The sequence below is a fragment of the Mus caroli genome, chromosome 3 (genome assembly GCF_900094665.2).
Source record: "Mus caroli chromosome 3, CAROLI_EIJ_v1.1, whole genome shotgun sequence".
In the NCBI taxonomy this organism is placed as follows: Eukaryota; Metazoa; Chordata; class Mammalia; order Rodentia; family Muridae; genus Mus; species Mus caroli.
Genome location: NC_034572.1, coordinates 93,260,593 through 93,268,404, shown reverse-complemented (window position 1 = coordinate 93,268,404; position 7,812 = coordinate 93,260,593).

Below are 7,812 nucleotides of genomic sequence, written 5' to 3'. Positions count from 1 at the left end.
AGGTATTGCTGGATCCTCTGGTAGTACTATGTCCAATTTTCTGAGGAACCGCCAGACTGATTTCCAGAGTGGTTGTACAAGCTTGCAATCCCATAGGTATAGAAATGCAGTCACATTTTCTATACCTATTCTTCAGTTGAGGGACATCTGGGATGTTTCCAGTTTCTGGCTATTACAAATAAAGCTGCTATGAACACAGTGGAGCAAGCATCCTTGTGGTATGGTGGAGCATCTTTTGGGTACATATCCAGAGGTGGTATGGCTAGATTTTGAGGTAGAACCATTTACAATCTTCTGAGAAACCACCAAATTGACTTCCACAGTAATTGTACAAGTCTTCATCCCCTCCAGCAATGGAGGGATGGTCGCCTTGCTCTACAACCTTACCAGCATTTGCTGTCTTTTGAGTTTTTTATCTTAGTCATTCTGACTGGTGTAAGGTGGACTCTCAGGGTCATTTTCATATGCATTTCCATGATGACTAAGGACATTGAACATATCTTTTAGGTGAATATTTGAGATTCTGAGGTGGAGAATTCTCTGTACCCCATTTTTAGCTCTGTACCCCATTTAAATGGGATTATTTGGATTGTTGGTATCTAACTTCTTGAATATATATATATATATAGGATACTAGCCTTATGTCAGATATATAGTTAGTGAAGATCCTTATGATGATGTTCTTTGACATACAGAAGCTTTTTAGTTTCACAAGGTTACATTTATTAATTCTTGACCTTAGTGCCTGAGCCATTGGTGTTTTGTTCAGGAAGTTTTCTCCTGTACCAATGAGTTCAAAGCTATTCCCCACTTTCTGTTCTGTTAGATTAAGTATATCTGGTTTTACATTGAATTCTTTGACCTATTTGGAATTGAGTTTTGTGCAGTGTGATAAATATGGATTTAATTTGCATACTTTTACATCTAGGCAACCAGTTAGATCAGCACCATTTGTTGAAGATGCTCTCCTCCATTGTATAGTTTAGCTTTCTTTGTCAAATGTTTGTAGGTGTAAGGGTTTATTTCAGGGTCTTTGATTTGATTCCATTGATCCACCTGTCGGTATCTATGCCAATGTCATGCAGTTTGTATTACTATTGCTCTGTGGTACAGCTTGAAGTCAGGGATAGTGATACCTCCAGAAGTTCTTTTACTATTCAAGATCATTTTAGCTATCGGGGTTTGTGGATTATTATAGGAAGTTGAGGATTGTTTTTTCAAGATCTGTAAATATTTGTGTTGGGATTTTGATGGGGATTGCATTGAATCTGTAGATTGCTTTTGGTAAGATTGCCATTTTCGCTATGTTAATTCTACCAGCCCATAAGCATGAGAGATCTTTCCATCTTCTTTATTTATTTTGTCTGTGTTTGTGCCTAGACTATAGTGGGCATTTTAGGTCTGAGGACAACCTGTCGGACTCTGTTCTCTCCTTCCTCCATGTGTGTCCTGGGAACTGAACTCAGTTCATCAGCACTGACAGCAGTTGCTATTACTGAGTTGTGTCACTAGACCCATCATGATTTTAAGAACTAAGCTGCATCTGTTGTTCTATTGATTAATGAACAGGGTCTTTTAAATGTCTATGAGCTCTAAGAATTGTCACTAAGAATCAGTGTAATATGTATTTTGTTGTCTTTTTGTTGTTGTTGTTGTTGTTTTAGAACAGTGTCTTGTGTATCTCAGACTGGCCTTGAAGTTGCTGTGTAGTCAAGAATGACCTTGACCTTCGGATTCCCCTCTCTGTACTTTCTTAGTGCTAGGGTCACAGGTGGATATTGCCATTCCTGGTTTATGCATTGCTGGGGATTAACCCAGGGCTTTGCAAATGCAGTGTACTCATTCTATTGAGCTTCAATCCCTATAGTATTGATTTTGATGGTGGAAGCAGATGCTAAGGGTGGAGGGAAGGATGCAACAGTGTTCCTAATCATGCCTAACCACCACAGTATACTTTAGCCCAGTGGTTCTCAACATGCAGGTCATGACCCTTTCACAGGAGTCATCTAAGACCATCTACACATCAGAGATTTACATTGTGATTCATAAGAGTAGTAAAATTACATTTATGAAGTAGGAATGAAAATAAATTTATGGTTGGAGTCATCACAAGATGAGGGACTGTATTAAAGGGTCACAGTATTAGAAAGGATGAAAACCATTACTGTAGGGAATTGCTTTTGCCTATTTTGTGTGTTTGTGTCATTGTACTTTTGAGCTTCCGGTCATCTGTAGCCAAGTTTATGATGATATAGTAGTATGGGTTGATGAGGGTACTGGCCTTGTTCTGCAGGGTAGAGTCCTGCTTCTCTCTACTAAAGTTCAAGTCCTTTGGTGTATTTAGACTCTTCAGAGAGTCTTCCTAAGAGATCTGTGGCCCAGAGTGGAGCCATTCTTTTCTTGCCCACAGTCCATAGTAGAAACTGCCAGATGAAAAACTGCCTGGTTGCATGATCATTCTCTCAGAGGTAGAGCTCACCTGATTTGGCTATTGAGGACAGCATCAGGATCAGATTCCAGTCTCAGTTCAGCTCCTTCATCTGAAAAGTGAGGAAACATTAAAATAAACATACACCACACATGATCTTACAACTCACTCTTATGTATTTGTTTTGGAAATTCTACCAGAGAGTTTCCCCAAATGTATTTTGGCTCATCTTCCTCATATAGGCATCTTAGATATACAAAATCACATGGCTGAATAAAAATACACATACAGACTCCTGAATGATTTCACATGCATGCACACAGATTTTCCTATGTCCTGATGTGTCAGCAGGTACATTCTTTTTTTTTTTATTACATATTTTCCTCAATTACATTTCCAATGCTATCCCAAAAGTCCCCCATACCGCCCCCCACTTCCCTACCCTCCCATTCCCATTCTTTTGGCCCTGGCATTCCCCTATATTGGGGCATATAAAGTTTGCAAGTCCAATGGGCCTCTCTTTCCAGTGGTGGCCGACTAGGCCATCTTTCGATACATATGCAGCTAGAGACAAGAGCTCCGGGGTACTGGTTAGTTCATCATGTTGTTCCAACTATAGGGTTGCAGATCCCTTTAGCTCCTTGGGTACTTTCTCTAGCTTCTCCATTGGGAGCCCTGTGATACATCCAATAGCTGACTGTGAGCATCCACTCCTGTGTTTGCTAGGCCCCCAGCAGGTACATTCTTAAGCACACGGACAAAGAAGCCTATATAAACATAAATTGAGAGCTAGTGTATAGGAAATCCAAGCTATACAAAAGGAAAATTAAGTTGAGGAACCCAACAAGAAGATTATAAACATAATAATCATGGCATTCTGGTAGTGAGGATAGATCTTGCTCCAGGAAAGGCTCTAAAGAGCCTAGTCAATCAAAACTGTTTCTAAACTAGCTTTTTCAACCCAGTGATCTTACTGGTTTCTCCATAATAGAAGTAGTGTTAATTACTTAAATTCATCGATGGCAACTGGGAACCGCAAGCTCATTTCTCAGCCTCATTATAGGGTTTGGGTATGATTTTGTTCTCTGAACAGCACTCCTACCTCTCAAAGTCTGATCCACATTGGCTGTGCCCAAGGCATTGAGAAAAAGCAAGCTGGTGTCTATTAGAATGGAGAGGAGCATCAGTTAAAGGTGGTAGGTGGTGGGGAAAGATGCTTATGTACAGATGATGTATCTGTCTTACTTAGGGTTTCCACTGCTGTGAACTGACACCATGACCAAGGTGACTCTTATAAAGGGCAACATTTAATTGGGGCTGGCTTACAGGTTCAGTCCATTATCATCAAGATGGGAAACATAGCATTGTCCAGGCAGATATGGTGCTGAAGAAGGGGCTGAGAGGTCTCTATCTTGATCTGACTGCAGCCAGGAGAGATTGACTTTGAGGCAGCTAGGAGGAGGGTCGCAAAGCCCACCCCTACAGTGATACACTTTCTCCAACAAGGCCACACCTCCTAATAGTGCCACTCCCTTGGTCAAACATATTCAAACCATCACAGTGTCTGAGAGATGACATAGCATACTCTGACTCAGCACTTGGTTGGGGTTCATAAGTCTGAGAAAGTAGAGATGGTCTAGGAGGGCAAAATTGGGACATTGTCATTTTTTTCCTGGAGGACCTGCTCTGGAGACAAATAGGCAGACAGATGAATGGATAGATGGATGGACCAAAAATTTAATTTATTGTCCTCAACTGCTTCTCCCCTTTCTTGGTGTTTGAACATGGCAGGTTGTGGGGCCAGAGAGCTGTGGGACCCAGGGAAGCAGGCCTGGTGGGGTCCAATAGTGTCTAAACCCTGCCAATCTCAGAATGAGATTGGCAGGAGTCCTGTGCCTCCATCTTTGCTTTACCAGAAGGAGGTCACAAAGCCCAAGCCCAGTAGATAGGTTGAATTTCCTCTCCCTTTATAAGGTCATGTCGAGCTGCACTCGGAATTTCTCCTTATGTCAATGAGACATCCCCAGCACCCTGGCCCTGGCCAATGATGTACACTCACCTGAGAGGTGTAAATAGCCTTTGTTTTCCCCCAATTAAAGGAGCGCTCTGCTTCCCAAGAGTCTGTTCTGGTGAAGCTCACTGGCCAACTCCAGCCTTCAGACCCCATTTTCCCTCTCAGGATCCACCATTTGTGACCTTGGACCAATTATTCTGCTATGGGTGAGGAATGGGAGCCAAAATGACAGCAAGTAGTTGCCTATGCTAACTGCAGCTTCACTCTGCTGTCAGTTAAACAACACAGATTTGGGGCTGCTCATCTTTCTAATAAAACAGTTTTTCCAGTCTATGTAATCATTTTGGCAGTTCTTTTCTGAATTCCACTCAACTTAAAAATAAGCTAAATTCCCTGTCCCCATGAATTTAAAATTAGGCTATCAAAAGCCCACGTAGCTTCAGCTTACAGAAATGAGTTAGTGGATGTTTCTTAAGCAGGACTGATTGCAAGAGGCCAGGAAGGGTGGGAAATGGGGAAAGAGTTTGCCAATAAACTGTGGGGATTGTGGGGTTGTTACAAAACATGGCTGCCAGCTCGTTGAAATGACAATTGTGTCTTGTCCAGAATTCTAAAGGTAAAGGAGCAGACAGGAGGTTCTGCTTCTAGTCCTGAGTCTTGGCATGTTCAACGGCAGAGGCAGCCAATGTCCTTTATCTTTACAGTCTCAGCCCAAAGACACCTTCTGCATTTACCACCAAATGCATATTTCTATCCCTGTGCATTGGTGATCACCCCAGCTTCATTTTCTTACAGTGATTTATTTAGCTGATATTTATATGCACTGTGCCCTTCCTTGCCTTTTAGAAATACATCATGGAGATGAAAGTCCATCCCTCTTACATAGATAACTTAGTGTTCCTCAGGCTATGTGGTATCTGTAATGTAAATGTACTATGATTTTATAGTCCACAATTAATGAACATTTGGAGATGATAACAATTTTTTTTTATTACTGATGATGTCTCCATGAAAAGTTTTGTGCATTTAACATAGGTGGAATGAAACACCTGGTATAAGATGCAGATTTATTGACAATTCAACAGCGACTGGCTGATTGTATAAACTGGTACACCTTTACAGATCCATGAGGATACCCACTTCTTTGTATTTACAGATGGAGAACTGCTAAAACTTTGTGTCTCAGTTAGTTTTCTGTTGGGGTGATAGAACACTGACCAAAGCATTTGGAAATGAAAGGCTTTATCTCCTCTTACACTGTACAGTCAGTCAGTCCTCTGTACAGGGAAGACAGGGAAGTAGCTAACGGTGAGACCCTGAGGCAGCAGTGGAAGCAGAAACCATGAAGGAACACTACTTATGGGTTTGGCCAGGTGTGTGTGTGTGTGTGTGTGTGTGTGTGTGTGTGTGTGTGTGTGTCAGTGTCTTTATGTATTTCTTGTGCTTTTATGAGGGCTCTTTTTTTCCCATTTGTTTTGTCCTAATCTGGTTTATTTGTTTTTATTTTATCCTTAGAAAGAAGGTAGGATTGAAGGAAGGAAGGGAGGGAAGGAGGGGAGGGCAAGAGACAAGAAGGGAGAGAAAGAAGGGAAGGAGGGAAGGTATGGATATGGATAGGTGGGGAGGATCTGGGAAGAGTTGGGGGAGGGGAAACTGTAATCAGAATATATTCTATAAAAAGTATTTTCAATAAATAAAAAGAAAAAAAATTGAAGCCCATCACAAATGAGTTCCTTAATATTATGAATCTGGTAAACTTTAAAACATTTAATTTATTTTCTAGACTTCACATTTGCTGGAGATTTTAATATGGGAAATAAAAATGTTTTTTCATATCCCTATGAGAAGAGTGGTTAGTCTTCAATTAGATAAGCATGGGAATACTTTCATTAGTCATTGCATTTCTATCAGAACCTTAAATAAAAATTAATTTTTTAAAGGCGGTTAGAAAGAAGAAAAAGCCCCACAGATTATGTCCACAGATCATGATGGTCCACAGATCATGATGGAGGCTATCCCCCAATTGAAATTCCCTCTTCTCAGGCATTCTACCTCTGAGTCAAGCTGACAAAAATTAACCTTTATTCTGACAAGTCTGATAGGGAGAAAAGCAAGTGTGTGTGTGTGTGTATATGTATGTGTGTATGTGTGTGTATGCATGTGTGTGTATGTATGAGTGTATGTGTGTATGTCTGTGTGTGTATGTGTGTATTCTGTGTGTGTGTATGTGTGTGTGCATGTGTGTGTGTATGAGTGTATGTGTGTATGTCTGTATGTGTGCATGTGTGTGTCTATGTGTGTGCATGTGTGTGTCTATGTGTGTGTGAATGTGTGTATGTGTGTGTGTATGTGTGTGTGTATGAGTGTATGTGTGTATGTCTGTGTGTGTGCATGTGTGTGTGTATGTGTGTATGTGTGTGTGTGAATGTATGTGTGTGTATGTGTGTGTATGTGTGTGTGTGTATGTGTGTGTGTATGAGTGTATGTGTGTATGTCTGTGTGTGTGCATGTGTGTGTGTATGTGTGTGTGAATGTATGTGTGTGTATGTGTGTGTATGTGTGTGTGTATGTGTGTATATGAGTGTATGTGTGTATGTGTGTGTGTGTATGTGTGTATGTGTGTGTGCATGTGTGTGTGCATGTGTGTGTGTGTATTTTGAGTAACATAGGGATGGGTTTCCTTATATTTATGTTTTTACTGGTTTGTTTGTTTTGAGACAGAAATCTTATTATTTAGCTGAGGTTGTCCAGGAACTCACTATGTAGCCCAGGCTTGGCCTCAAAGCCTTGATGATCTACCTAACTTGGCTTCCCAAACAGGTATATTTAGACCAGGCTTCCCACCTGGTCTAAAATATTTTTAATTTTGTCTTTCTTCTAGTACTCACATCAGGAAAGAGAGAAAACAAACTTGATGTTTCTTCCAAATGGCAATCCAATTGTTTCAGCACCAGTTATTAAGTAACCTAGCACTTATCCATGGGTTTGAAACATCACCTTTATAATATAAAATCAGGATTAGATTTGTGGCCATGTAAGATTTGCAATGTGTTTTATACATGTTAGTATAGCAGAAAGTCTCTTTTCATGAATCTCTTTTCTATCTTATTTTATTTTTTTGGATTTTCTTGTTTTCCTAGTTTTTAGTTTCCTATTAGATTGTATGGTTCATAGTCACAAATAATATAAAATACCTTGGCGTGACTCTAACTAAGGAAGTGAAAGATCTGTATGATAAGAACTTCGAGTCTCTGAAGAAAGAAATTAAAGAATATCTCAGAAGATGGAAAGATCTCCCATGCTCATGGATTGGCAGGATCAATATAGTAAAAATGGCTATCTTGCTAAAAGCAATCTACAGATTCAATGC